Genomic DNA, 15,162 nt, shown 5'->3' on the forward strand with positions numbered 1-15,162 from the left:
AGGTTCCAAGCTATCAGCACAGAGCCAACATGGAGCTCGGTCTCAGGAACCATGAGATCATGACCTGAGCAGAAGCTGGATGCTGAACTGACTGGGCCACCCAAATGCCTCGATCATTGGTATTTGTTTGTCTTTCGACTGACTTGTTTCACTTAGCATTATACTCTCTAGCCCCAGCCATGTTGCTGCAAATGGTAAGATTTCATTCCTTTTACGGCTGACTAATACGCCTTTGTATACATACACAACTTTTCCTTATCTGTCAATCAATGGACTCTTGGGCTACTTCCACATTTAGGCTATTATAAATAATGCTGCTATAAACATAGGGTGCATGTATCCCTTTGAATTAATGTTTTGCATTCTTTGTGTAAATACCAGTAGAGCAACTACTAGAATATAGGATAGTTTTATTTTTAATTTTCTGAGGAATTTTCATACTGTCTTCCACAGTGACTCAACCAGTTTGCATTCCCACCAATAGTATAGGAGGGTTCCTTTTTTCTCCACAGACTTGCCAACATCTTGTGTTTCTTGTGTTTTTTATTTTAGCCACTCTAAGTGTACGGTGATATCTCATGTAATTTTGATTTGCATTTCCCCGACAATGAGTGACACTGAGCATTTTTTCATATGTCTGTTGGCTATCTGGATGTCTTCTTTGGAAAATATCTGTTCATGTCTTCTGTCCATTTTTAATTGGATTATTTGTTTTGGGGTGTTGAGATGTACAAGTTCATAAAGAATCTTTTTGAATACTCACCCTTTATCAGATATGTCATTTGCAAATGACTATTTTGATGTAGTCCCAATAATTTATTTTTGCTTTTGTTTCCCTTGCCTCGGAGGACACATCTAGAAAAAAGTTCCTATGGCTGATGTTAGAGACATCACTGCCTGTGCTCCCTTCAAGGATTTTAATGGTTTTTCTTCTCACATTTAGGTCTTTCATCAATTTTGAATTTATTTTAGGGTATGGTGTAAGAAAGTGGTCTAGTTTGATTCTTTTGCATGTAGCTATCCAGTTCTCCCAGCACCATTTGTTGAAGAGACTGGATAATCCATTGGATAGCCTTTCCTGGTTTGTTGAGATTAGTTGCCTATATAATTGTAGGTTTGTTTCTGGTTTTTCTATTCTGTTCATAAATTTCTGTGCCTATTTTTGTTCTAGTACCATACTGTTTTGATCACTACAGCTTTGTAATGTCACTTGAAGTCTAGACTTGTGATGTCTCCAGCTTTTCTTTTCTTTTTCAAGATTGCTTTGGGTATTAGGGGAACTTTGTGGTTTCATACAAATTTTAGGATTGTTTGTTCTAGTTCTGTGAAAAATGCTGGTGATATTTTGATAGGGATTTTATTAAATGTTTACGCTGCTTGTAGTATAGACTTTTAACAATGTTTGTTCTTATAAAATCCATAAGCACAGAATGTCCATTTCTCAAAGAACCAACTTTTCACTTATCTGTGATTTCTTTCTTTGACCTTTTTATTTCTTTAATTTGCTAATTTTTGTAGCTTCTTTTTTTTTAATAAAGTTCTTTTTAAAAAATTTTTAATGTTTTTTATTTATTTTTGAGAGACAGATAGAGACAGTGCGAGCAGGGGAGGGTCAAGGAGAGAGAGGGAGACACAGAATCTGAAGTAGGCTCCAGTCTCTGAGCTGTCAGCACAGAGCCCGACTTGGTGCTCGAACTTATGAACTGTGAGATCATGACCTGAGCCAAAGCCAGACGCTCAGCCGACTGAGCCACCCAGGCGCCCCTAATTTTTATAGCTTCTTAAGATGAAAGCATAGGTCATTGATTTTAGAGCATTCCTATTTTCTAATATTGACTTTAAAGCCAAATATTTCCCTGTAGTAGCTCTTAATTCATGTCTTAAATTTTGATATATCTTCATTAAAATTTAGTTCAAAATGTTTCCTCTTTTTTTGAATCATAGTGTAATAGAAGTACACAGATTGTTTAATTTTCAAGTATTTGAGAATTTTCTGGATACCTTCCCTTTATTGATAGTTTGTAATTTAATCCTATTGGTATTGGAGAACACACTGTGTAATACTTTATTTTTTGCAGTATTTTGAGTTTCATTTCATTTCCCAACTTTTTATCTTGGTACATATGCCAAGTAATGATAGGATAAGAGAAAATATTCCCTTATCCTTACTCTTTTGTTTGGTTTAACTGTTCCATAAATACTATGATTGAACTGTTGTGGCAGATGTAATGATGAAATTCCTAACTTCCTTTTCATGAAAGGACTCAATGCCCAGCTGTGAGGAATGTGATGAAGATGGTATCCGGGTGTTAATTCTTTCAGGTCTGCCTCGAAACTTAAAAAAAAATCATACTTATCAAGGTAGCCCTAGCTAGTGGTTGAGCAGGAGTGTAACACAGGACCTACACTAGTTACTTCTCTACTGTGAGATTCCTCTAATACATCATCTTTGCTCTGGAGTTCTTGTTTTCTAGAAAAACAGATTTTCATCACAATGTGAAATCTCTTGTGAGTTTCTCCTGTTTTCACTTTCTAGATTTACGAATATACCTTTTGCTCTTCCAATTCCATTTCAGTGTGTGTGTCTTGGAAAATTTACAAATACAGTTGTTAAAATCTCCTGGTATCTTTGTGTATTCATCTAATTTTCTATTTATCTATGTCTGCTTTCCTTAATCATTTCAAATCTCTCTTAGTAAGGCCATACACACGTGTGGTTATTGTGTCCTAATGAATTGAAAATCATCCCTTTTTATCTCTGGGAGACACATTTGGAGGCCCATTCTCCTGTTATTAACATGGACATAGTGGTTGTCTCTTTTGCGAAATGCAGGTAGTATATCTTTTTCTATCCTTTTATTATTCAATCTATTCTCGGTATATAATTAAAGTATGTGCTTTATTTGGAAAGAATAGAGTTTGAGTTTCTCTTACCTAGTCTGATAATATGTGCCTTTTAATTGGAATGCTTGGCATATTTACATTTTATTTACTTACTGGTTTATGTATGTGTTGGTCTACCATTTTGCTTCTTATTTCTATTTGTCTCTGATTTTTATTCCAATCTTCCTCTTTTCTTGACTTCTTTTGGGATGATACTACTATTTATTTAGTATTTCATGTTATTTCATAAATTTATTTTTTTAGCTCTAATCATTCATTGCAATATTTCCTAGTGGTTGATCTAGATATTGCAAATAGTAATTCTTAATTCATCACAGTCTTTTTTGAGTTAATACTGTACCACAGTTGTAAAATCTAAAAATCTTAAATCAATATAATATCATTTAGTTTTCAGTTTTTGTGCTGTTTTGGTACTTACTTTTTAGCAGAAATCTAGTTATCTTTTAAACATTTTTATAAGAAACTGAAAATATTTGTATATCAGGTCTGCTAGTAGTAGTTTTTACCTTTCATTTATCTGAAAATGCCTTTACCTCAGCTTTCAATTTTGTAAGATATTTTTACTGGAAGATAAATTCTTCTTTGACAGGTTTTTATCTCTTTTATCCCTTTTAAAGATATTCCATTGTCTTCCTTGCCCCATTGCTACTAATGAGAAGACAGCCATCAACATCACCTTGTTAAGTGATGTGTCTTTTTACTCCAGTTTTCAATTTCCCTTTCTGTCACCCTCTCTCTCAGCTTTTAGCAATTTTCCCATTATATGTTCAAATGTTATGTTTTTCTGATTTATGCTGTTTAAGGTTTATGGGGTACCTTCAATCCTTATGTTTATACTTTTTACCAGATTTGAGGAAGTTTTAGACATTTCTTCAAATATTTCTTTGGGCTCATTTTTTCTCTTTTTTTTATGGATTCCAATTATAGTGGTGTTTACTAATTGATATCATCCTAGGAGTTACAGGGGCGCTCTGTTCATTTTTTTCCCTTTCTTCCCTCATTTTATTTATTTATTTATGTTTTTGCACATTGCATAATTTTTTCATTGATCGGCCTTTGAATTCACTGATCCTTTCTTTTGTCCATGTTATTAATTTTATTTAATGTACTATACTTTTTAGTTTTGCCATTTCTATGTAGCTTTCTTTTCTAATGTCCTTGTTTCTCTCTTTTGATATTCTATGGGCCTTTTAACATTGAGGTGTTTCATTTTTCTTTAACTCCAGGAAGTTTATTGTGCATTTCTAAGAATATTTCTTCTTATTAATTTAATTTCTTTTCACTTTCTGGGAATATTGTTATTTTTTCTTTTAGATTTTCAATATTCTTTTACTTCCTTGTTTCCTTCTGTAACAATTTCTCAAGCTAGTCTTATTATTACTAATGCAGGTGTAACTACCCCTCCATTCCCAAATCGACTCTGCTATCCTTTATACTATTCAATTTTCATTCCAATATTTCATCCTGATCCCACTTTTCTTTCATATTGTCAATATTTTTCTATTTCCTGTAATATATTAGTATGCCTGTTTGTTATGCTGATTTTTAATTCTTGATCTGTATATTCTGATGTTTTTGCTTCTAATATATCCCCTTTCTTCAAACTATTAGAGATTCAGTATCTGAGAAAAGAAAGTCTTCTTAGATTGAACTTGACCAACCCTAGTTGTGTGGGGCAGAGTGAGGAATATTCAGTCCTAAGTGTTTACCTACACTCTGTACATCAGCGAGAATTTTCCAAAAGCACTGGCCATCGAGTGAATTTCTACAGTGAAAAGGAAGAAGAAAAGTGTCTTCTAGCATGTGGGAGAACAATAACTGAACCTAAGTAGCTTTTCTGCAGTTTATGGTCTCATTATCTCCTGATCAGCCTTCTGCATAGAACTGGAACATTTAACTCCTAGTTCAAAAGAGCTTTCTTTCCCTAGAAATGTTTCTGTATGTGGTAATGTTTTCTGGGTCCTGGTTTCTTTTATAATTTCTCTTGGGTTGACTTGGGGCGGGGAGAAATAGCCCTTTATTTTCATTCTTAATCCTAGCAAGTATCAGATCTCCATCTTTAACCTACCTTTACATTCAGTCTAGCACATCTCTTGGAATATAATAGATATGTCAGTGCTTTTGAGTGAGTAAATTGAGTCATATCCCTTTTTAATCTTGCTTCTCAGGGGATTTTCTTTTTTCTGAGTGTTCTACTCTCTCTAAGTCAATCCAAGCCTCCCTCAAGTTTAACACATAGTTTCTACGCTAGATCCCATAAATTTTACAGATATTATGCCTGCCCCATTGATTTTATAACACAGGATTTATTAAGTTTATTCCTTTTGCCTTAAATAGGAGCTAGAGAAATTATGATTTTAATCAATTAAGCCAGATGACTGCTTGTCTTGAGTCCTGCAACATAGTAAAACTGATATTTATTGTTAACTGTTGAAAATTGAATTTAGAACCAGGGAATAAATGCAGGTTTGGTGTGTTTGTGCATGTGTGTATGTGGAGGGGGCAATTGATGAAGACAAGACTCATATATCTGATGTTCCTTGAAATTACTTTGTGAAAAGAAAGTTGCCTTTAACATACTAATAACTTGCAGTGTCAGAAATTATTTTAATTTCTTTCTTTTAAATTTTTTTAATGTTTTATTTATTTTTGATACAGAGAGATAGAGCATGAGAGGGGGAGGGGCAGAGAGAGAAGGAGACACAGAACAGGAAGCAGGCTCCAGGCTCTGAGCTGGCTGTCAGCACAGAGCCTGACGCGGGGCTCGAACCCACAAACGTGAGATCTGACCTGAGCCAAAGTCGGAGGCTTAACCAACTGAGCCATCCAGGCGCCCCTATTTTAATTTCTTAATTGGGAACCATCCATAAAAAGACCATAAACACTATATATTATTTGTATAGTATAAACTCTATACAAATAATAATTTTAGATACATTCACATGCATGCTCCTTAGACAGGTGAAGACACAGAAAATTATATTCTTTAAATGCTCCCTCTACTATTCTTCCTAATCTCATCCCCTTATCTACCCGCTCTGTGTTAAGCAGTATCCTGACTTTAATGTCGATTATTTCCTTCCTTTATAGTTTTCCACCTGTATGTGCAGCTTAATATTTTTTAATTTGCAATGTTTATAAAATTTAAATTAAGAAATTCATATTGTAAATGTTCTTGTAGGAAAATACCTTAACATATTTTTAAAATTCATATTAATGAAATAGTTGTGTTTTTTTTCATTTTCCTGAAATGGATTATTTTCTTACTTATTTACTTATCTACTCTGCTATTTATGAACACTTAATTACTGGACTTAAGCTAATACCTATAATACTACAATTTTATAATTATAATAATTTATAATACTATAAAATTTTTCTAGGGAGGGGTCCTAGATCATAAGCTATCTACATGCTCCACTTTCCTAGAATATGCCAACACTGAAGCAATTATTCCATGATTTACTCTATCACTTCCTGATTTCCCAAGCCATCTCCTCTTTGTTCTTAGTCTAGAGGGTCCAAATAAACTGTTAAGACAAAACTGACTTCTTATTACTCTTTATCACTTATGCTATCCCCAAATCAAAACTCTATCAGGGAGAAGTACTGCATAATTAGACATGATTCTAAAAATCAATGAATGGCTAATTTGATCATTTTGGTATTCTTTTACAACTATGCCTCACTGCCCAATTTATCCATCTATAACAATTGATTCTGATAACATAGACAGCTAAATTAGATTCCCAAATATGTCTCAATGTTTCAATCACATTTCTCTTCCAAGGACATGTAGACATCTGGGCTCTATAAAGCAGAATAGAATGATTTTTTTACATTTATACAAAAACCGCAATTTTGTTTATAAATTTTCACACTGAAGGAAGATCGCTGGCAGTAAAGAGATTTTTCACTTTGACATTTATCATTTGCAGGGAGATATTATGGAAAAGAAGAATTTCTCTTCACAGATTCTTTCAGAGATGTATAAATTTGACTTTTTGTCTTTTCTTATTATATTACATGTTCAAATTATGTTTCTCTAAGTATTATTTGTATAGCATATTAATCGTATATTTACTTCATCACAGAACTCTTTTAATTTCAAGGTTCACCCTCAGATTAATAATATCTTCAAGAGGGAGTGCAATAAACTGATGTACACACATTTTAACTACCTCAAAATTTCACTTTTTATCCACAGAATTACATATTCCCCTTTTCTTCAGTAATGCAACTAATGCTCCAGTATAAGTCTTGCTCACATTCAGGGTCTAAAGATTATTTTGGTCTATGTTTGGCGACTGGATATCTCATTTGTCAAAATATGTGCATACACATGGATTCTTCTTATTAATGAGTTCCACAATATACTGCCTATGGACCAAATCTGACGTATCATCTGTTTTTGTAAATAAAGTTTTATTGGAACACGGCCACACCCATTCATTAATATTTCATCTATGGCTGCATTTGCATTTTAATGCAGAGTTGAGAGTTAAGAAAGAAATCATATGGCCCACAGAGTCTTAAATATTTATTATCTAGTCCTTTATAGCAAAAGTTTGATGATGTCTGCACTAGTACATCAAGATTGGCAGCATAATTTAAAAGAATACGGGGAGAAAAAATACAGTTTCTGAATTTCCTTCTTAATCTTGTTTCCTTTCATTGTTTCTTTCACTTTTTTCTTAATTTAATTATGTGTTTCTAGATGTTAAATTGCCCTTCTTAAAAGTTAGTGGGATTTTGACTGATAGATGTTTGAAATCTATGTTTGAATGTTTGATAAGTAGTTTTACCACTGTAGTAGTCATTTGAGCTATTCATCAAGTATTCTGATTTTTTTCCCTTTTGGGCACATGACAGGATTCCACTTCTTCACTGACTTAAAATAAGTTGTAGTAATATAACTTGTAACGTGGGTTATCCAAGAAAATATGAACAGAAATAAGACATATGTTTTTTTCTGGGCCAAAGTGCAGAATATCCAAGTTATTTCCCTCCAACTTTTGGGGGACCCAAATGACCATGAGGGTCAGAGTCCCTTTAGCTGATATGTAAAGAGAACAAATGAGAAATAAACTTTGTTGTCTTATGTCTCTGAAATTTGGGGACTACTCTACCAGAAGTGTAGCTGAACCTTTTTTGATTGATATATAAATTGGTTCGAGAGGTGGTTTGTTGCCATGATGACAAATGACGGATGGTGAAACAGTTTTCAGAGAACCGAGGGCAGTAATCACTGGTAGGCGGGTACAAAAGAATTGCTACAACTCACTGCAAATAACTTGTGAGGCAGCTATATTCCAATGAGCTTATAGCTTTGGTGCCGATGGAAAACAGCCTGTTAATATTAGAAATTGATGATTATAGGACATTTTTGACAAAATAATAACAGATACATGTACATTCAGAAAATAAATGGTCAGTTTTCAAACAGTATTGACTGGGAATATAAAAAAAGGCCAGAGACTTAAGGGCATGCTGGTGTCAAAATTACAAAATAAGCATTAGCAATAAGACAGTTTTAAACAATCTGAAAATATTTGTAGTGTGAATAGTCTCACTCTATATTTTTTATGTCTTTTTAACAAAATTTCTATTTCAACATTAAAGTCTGCACTCTCATGCTTACTTTTTTTCTTTCCATAAAACTTCATTTAAAGGATAATGAAGGATAAAAATAAAACATAAGCCTACAAAAAAACTAGAGGCAATCTGAAAGAACTTTAGTGGATATTTCAATACATTTTATGAAGGCAGAAAGTAAATTGAAGAAAAGAAACTGAAATATCTCAAGAGCCAGAAGTGTTGCCAGGTAAAGTACAGGAGGCCTAGTAAAATTTAATTTCAGATAAAAACCAATTTTATTAGTGCAAGTATGTCCCATGCAATATTGGATATTTTGTATTAGTTTTTTTTCATTTACTTATTTTTACCTTTTTGTCAATCTGACCATCCTAGCCACAAGAAAGCTACAATTCTTTGAGAGACTTGTGAAAACAGATAATTCATAAATCCTAAAAAGATGACATTGAAAAAGTAACAGTCACAGAATAAGAAAGTCATCTTGAAAATGTAATTACAACTGGAAATAGTTGAGTAAAGGCAAATGAATATAAAAAAATTCTTCCAGAACAATGGCAAATAAATTGTAAATATGAGAAAGAAAATGAAAGTCTGCTGTAGGTATCGGAAAACTGGCACAGGGGTCAAGTCTGGTTACCTGCTTTTTCCTATTTGCCTGTGAACAAGGCTCCAGAAGGTAAGTACTGTAAGTCCCAGAAACCAAGTCAGGGTATCTCCCTCTCTCCTATTTCTGCTTCCCTCCCAGCTCCTGCCTGCCTCCTCACTGGCGGACACAGCAGCGCTCAGCTTTGGACTGGTCACCCCCTGCACGTGGGCGTCTCTGCAGCTGCAAATTACCAGGCACCCAAGGTGGACTATCAGTTGACTATTAAGAGACTCCTCAAATTTTGTCATTTCCAGCCAAGTGCTCAAGTTGAGACAGCTGGGCTCTCCGTGGGAGAGAATGGCACACCTTGGTGTCACTGAGGCTCTGAATGAACCCGATGAGGATGGCTTCCTGCCCCACCTCTCACTTGCCTCATCCACCACATTCCCCTCTCTCTGGATGGTGGCTCTTGGTTCTTCACCCAAAAAGTGTCTCCAGAGTGTAGCAACTGGGTGCAAAGCATGCTTATTACTTCATGGCATCCATCACAGGAGTAATGGCAGTGCAGGGATTTTCTCTCTATTTATGTAAACACCACATACTATCCTTGATTCTGCCACTTCTCTAATAAAATTGAAAATCGTTACAATCTGGTACATTATATAATGTGTTTGCCAACCCCTGAGTTAGTGATCAATCAACAGAATAAAAAATACAGCTGAAGGGGCGCCTGGGTGGCTCAGTCGGTTAAGCCTCCCAACTTCGGCTCAGGTCAGAACTCATGTTCATGGGTTCAAGCCCCGGGTCAGGCTCTGTGCTGACAGCTAGCTCAGAGCCTGAAGCCTGCTTCCAGTTCTGTGTCTCCCTCTGTCTCTGACCCTCTCCTGCTCCTGCTCTGTCTCTCTCTGTATCAAAAATAAATGAAACATTAAAAATATTTAAAAAAATACAGCTGAAGACAGTTGCATGAAGAATAGGGAAGCAGAAAAAGATGGAATGATAAAAGAAATAATCAAAGAAAACCTGAAAGTTGAAAAAGGGAACACATCTTCAGATGAGAGCACCCTCCAAGTGTATAGAAAAAATGAGTGTGAAAAAATCCATACTGTAAAGAGAAAAGCCTACATGTTTTCTAAGGTAAGGGAAAGTGTGAGGCGGAAAACCAAGAACCAACTGCCATCAGACTTTTCATTAGCAACATCTGATGTGGAAAACCACAAGCTTGAATGCCTCCCAATTGCTGAATTAACTTATTGTCATCCTAAAGTTTTAACCCATCTTCATATTCATTAAAAATCACAACTAAGTACGATGACAAAATGTAAATATTTTCATACAGGCGAGGACTCCTCTTTTTTGTTAATAAGTTATTCAGGGATACAAACCAAAGAAGGAATAATAGAAAAACAACAGAGTATATATCTTAGGAGAACAGTGTGGTGGGAGATATCCAAGGGCCATAACTGCTACAGGCTTAGAGCCTAGAATTGGCAGAGAATAGATGACATAACAAGAGAGGTCTCTGCATAGGAAAAATCATATTCTGTAGAAAAAATTACTATAGTTGAGAGCTTAAAATGCTAGAATATAATAGGGAAATGTAAAATAAGAATTTATTTGAACTGGACACTTGGCTCATTTTATATTGAGTAAGAGTATTTAAAAATGTAGATAAATCAATGTAATTCTAGCATAATGCTTTGATGGCAAGGAAAAATATATAGTAATATACTTGACTGCTTATTTCTTTGTAACTTTCATAATCAGGCATTAGTAAATCACAGGAAAATGAATTATAGCTACAAAACAAATAAATAGAGTTCATTATATTATAAACCTCTCTGTGGAGAGATTAATGAAATGAGTTGAATATAGACCAGACTACTAGAAACCAAAAAACTAAAATAGAATTAAGAAAACATAAGAGTGTCACTCAAATTCCTCAAAGAAAGAAAAGGTTGTTTCATTCTTAACATCTGAGTGGTTTGGAGGAGGAATATTGGAACATTTGGGTTGGGTTACAGGTTTAAGGTTGTGTTATCAGTATCCATAACTTTGTCAATATTTTACAGAAATAACCTCCTGTTTCAAGTGCAGTAACTTGAAAAGGAGAATCTTCTCATTAAAGCTACTCAAAACGATATTTTAAAAGGACTTGAGCACAATAACAGCAACAAGAGCTTTTATCTGGCGGATTGATTGCTATGTTAGAAGCACACAATCATTTCTTTTTAAATTTCATTTTGCCCTCACACCAACCTTATAAAGTAAGTATTACCATTTGAATTTTATATGTCGTGAAACTAAAGCTATGAGAACAATACCTTGGCCAAGCCATGATCACACAGTTTACAGGAAGCAGAGTCAAGATGAAAACCTAGGTTTGTGTAATTTCCTGAGAGCTGGAATACACAGACGAGAAATGGCTAGAGTATATATGCCAATACAAGACTGACCCTCAGCTTCTGTAACAGTAGTACCGACGTGATCAGGACTTGGCCATGACTGCCAACCTCCCTATTCTCCCCACACCCACCTGGGTCTAATTTAGACCAAGTGGAGGGAGCCAAATATGCTCCCAAGTCAATCACACAGGATATCCCACTTGCACTCTGCCCACCCCCAGCTTCCTCCATGCCAACAACCTCCAATCAGAGCATTCCTGAAGCCTTCCTTTGTTTACTTTAAAGCTTCCCCCTTTCCTGACTGACTTTTGAGTCTCTGTCCAATACAAGTGATGGTAGCAAAATCCTTTGCTATAGCAAGCTCTGAATAAATATCCTGTGTGTTCTCATTTGGGTGAGTTTTATTTATTTCCATGTACCAAATGCTATAATTTCAGCCACTATATAACAAGACTTAGAATTCCAATGCAATAAATAATCACTAGTTTTTTTTTTTAAACTAGCTTTTGGAAGGCAAAGTTTTCTAGGCAAAAAGAAAAAGAAAAACATTTAGAGGAAGGAGTTCCACCACCTTAGATAACTTGGGGTAGCAAATTATGGTAAAAGAAAACTGCAAATCATTGCTCTAATCGTTAAATTGACTTGTGTTCTGTATTCATAGTCGGAGGAAAAAATCCGGGACCAAACGACCTTTTATATTGTATTTCTTGGTTCTATTCTACAGCTGGTATTGTTACAGATCAAAAGAACCAGCAGTGCCCAGATGTAGCTGGAGATAGTATGTTGAAGCAAAGTGTTTTCTGGCTCTCTAATGGCTGGCCCTCTGTAAATGGACATAAACACAGCAGGAACTAAAAGCAAGCACTGAATATTTCCAATAAAAACAAGATGTATGGGCAAATAAATAAGTTTAGGAAAAATGTTTCAAATAGTATCAATGCACGAGGTATGACTTCAGCAGAGTGGGAGAGATTCTAGCTCCATCCTTTCCTAGTACTTTGACTTCAGAGTAGGACACTTTGGGCCACTCAGCATTTGGTTTATTTGAAGAGGCCAGTGGGTATTTCTCAACTGATGTTTCTGGGAAAATAAGTTTCTCCAGAGCTTATGTGGTGTTCTCCAAAAAGTAAAGGGTTTTTTTTTTTTTTTTTTAATAAACATACGTTCTCAAATGAAATGTGAGTGGGTTTTACACAACATTGTACAAATTCCTTTCTTATACTACTTTCATGAGCTTTTAATATATAGGAGGATGTGATCTGAAAATATTTCTGAACATTTTTACAGTTCATTTCATGGGACTAGAGTTCAAAGAAACATAATTGAGCTGATATGCTTTTCTTTGGAAGCCATCTTAATGAATTTCTATATTCCATTACAATGAAAACACACAGAATGCCAACTCTGAGAAAGTTTCAAGGAATTACATACTCTTGAATTTTTTAACTAAGGTATGTGAAATAAGAAAGGTTCTTGCGTAACAATGTAAAACAATAATTAAAGGCTGTGGACACGGAACTAATCTGCTAGGTTTGAAATGCTGGATTTGCTTCTTTGTGGCTTAAGGCAAATTCTTACTCCATGCCTTGGTTTCTTCTTCTACTGAAAGTTATGACAGGGTTAAATAAGTTTGTATGGGTAAAGTGTTAAGAATGTTACCTATCTCACAATGTTCATTATCATCAGCATAATTATTAATTACCATTTTCTGGGAAATTTGAGTGGTAAACTGAGGAGTATTCTAGCCTCACTCTTTCCTCCATTTATTGTAAACACATTTGGTTTTTGATGATATGAGAAACTTGGGGTTAGAAAATGAAAAAAAAATCCATGTGTGCAATTGGGGAAGAGTGTTAAAGAAGGTGGAGGCTCATAAGCAAGTCATACACTTCAACCCCTTAGCATTCTTACCCCCAGTAAAGACACAGGTTAAATTATTTCCAAAATGAATACCCATTGTGTTATACCTCCCTCCTCAAGGTGTCCCTCACTTCTGTAGAACTATGCTGAAAATTGGAGCAAGGGGTAAGTTACTCCACTGCCTCCTCCTTCAGGGTTGGCTCCAAAACCATTTGAAGCATAAAGACCCTCTACCAACTCTAGGAGGTTAATTTCCATATTGCCATGTTTGCGGTTAGGTCCTTCCTTCAACTGAACAGTGGCTCATTCTTCTACTGATTGGTCTTGATATATAGATGTCTAATGAAATGATTGTATTTTCAGTTAGCAAAACATTTAAAATATTATATTCTAATTGTTTTTCCAAAGGTCTTACTTCACAATGATACTGAATCAAGATAAATATCACTTCCAAAACTTGAAAGTTCTTTGGTCTAGTACTTTATTGAAATCAGCACTAACTTCATAATCTGACTTATTCAGTTTCAGTTTTAGCTATAGGATTAGAACTAATGAGCCACATTTGGATTACATTTTTGAGATATTGTGCTATAAAATTCTCATCCTCCTAAAATATGGTAAGCTATTTTTGTGGCTGTCTGGACTTTAAATACTTTCTTCACTAGAAGCTAATCCATTATAGCTATTAGCTTCTTGCTCTGCCAAGGTACAGAAACTAATAAACCTTGAAGAATTTAAAAAGCTACAGATTCTGAAGTTCTTTCATCAAGTTTGTTTGGCAGGTTAAATTACTTATTCTTATTAATTTCAGAGAGTAGTTCATCCCAATAGTGAAAGGTCACCTCCAATGTCTCTGTAAATAATTATGTGATGCTAGAATCATGCAGTTGAAATACCTGTTTTTAATCATTCTGCTCACTTCTAAGGACATATGAAGTCAATGAAATAATTTCAGAGGTGATATCTTAAATATCTTCTCCAGCTTAATCATTGCTCATTGTAGGAAGAAGGTCTGTAACCATATTCAAAACAATTTATAAAGCAGTCGTTTAATCTGCTTAAATGTTACCTCTTTTTTATCCTTTCTTTCTTGTCAATTCTATTTTCTAATGAAGATGTGATGGGAGTTATCAGAAATGTTTCATAAATACTTCCCTGTAAAAGTGTGCACTTGTACTGAAATTTTAACAATGAAGTCAGCCTTTGCTGAAGAGTCAACTAAGTACATCTAGCTTCTACACCTTGGTCTTTGTGGATTATATTTCCTTTTTATACTTCAGGATTATAATAAACATTTGAAAAAGAATAAGCTATGTTTTTTTATATCACAGCCATCTATTAGCAAGATTATAACTTCAACCACAGTCATAATTTGGTTTTTGGTTTTTGATTCTTTGGCCTAAGACCCAAGATCCAAAACAATGATAAGACATACACAAGCACTTAGTACATCACAGGAGTGAAAATTTAGAAAAAAAAATGTATCTGCAAACTACAACTACAAATAATTCCCTACAACTCTACTTACACTATTTAAGCAAAACTTAGGTTTTTAATGATTTGAATCTTCATTAGAAATTACTCTGAGGGTAGATAAAGGAAATAAAATGGGATGTTATACACATCCTGCTTAGTTATGTGTAACAATATGATAGGAAATAGATAGAATAAATAGGCAAATTCATGTTTGTATATTCTGAAATTTCCTTGAGTTACATGAGCTGATCTTCATTACTAGAAAAGAAAAAGAATATTCTGCACTCTAAAAACCACAATCTATGTTCCACTGAGAACCACAACAAATAGTATTCT

General features: G+C 34.5%; 1 long non-coding RNA gene across 1 annotated transcript in view; it reads left to right on the top strand.

The window, feature by feature from the left end:
* The window catches only part of LOC115288998, a 145,096-nt gene extending 135,365 nt beyond the window's left edge, over window positions 1-9,731 (top strand). The window contains exon 9 of the long non-coding RNA XR_003907318.1: window positions 9,245-9,731. This is a non-coding gene — a long non-coding RNA (uncharacterized LOC115288998). The remainder of the gene's footprint in view (window positions 1-9,244) is intronic.
* The last annotated feature ends 5,431 nt before the right edge of the window (window positions 9,732-15,162 follow it).

The sequence above is a fragment of the Suricata suricatta genome, chromosome 4, assembly GCF_006229205.1.
Source record: "Suricata suricatta isolate VVHF042 chromosome 4, meerkat_22Aug2017_6uvM2_HiC, whole genome shotgun sequence".
NCBI classification, from domain to species: Eukaryota; Metazoa; Chordata; class Mammalia; order Carnivora; family Herpestidae; genus Suricata; species Suricata suricatta.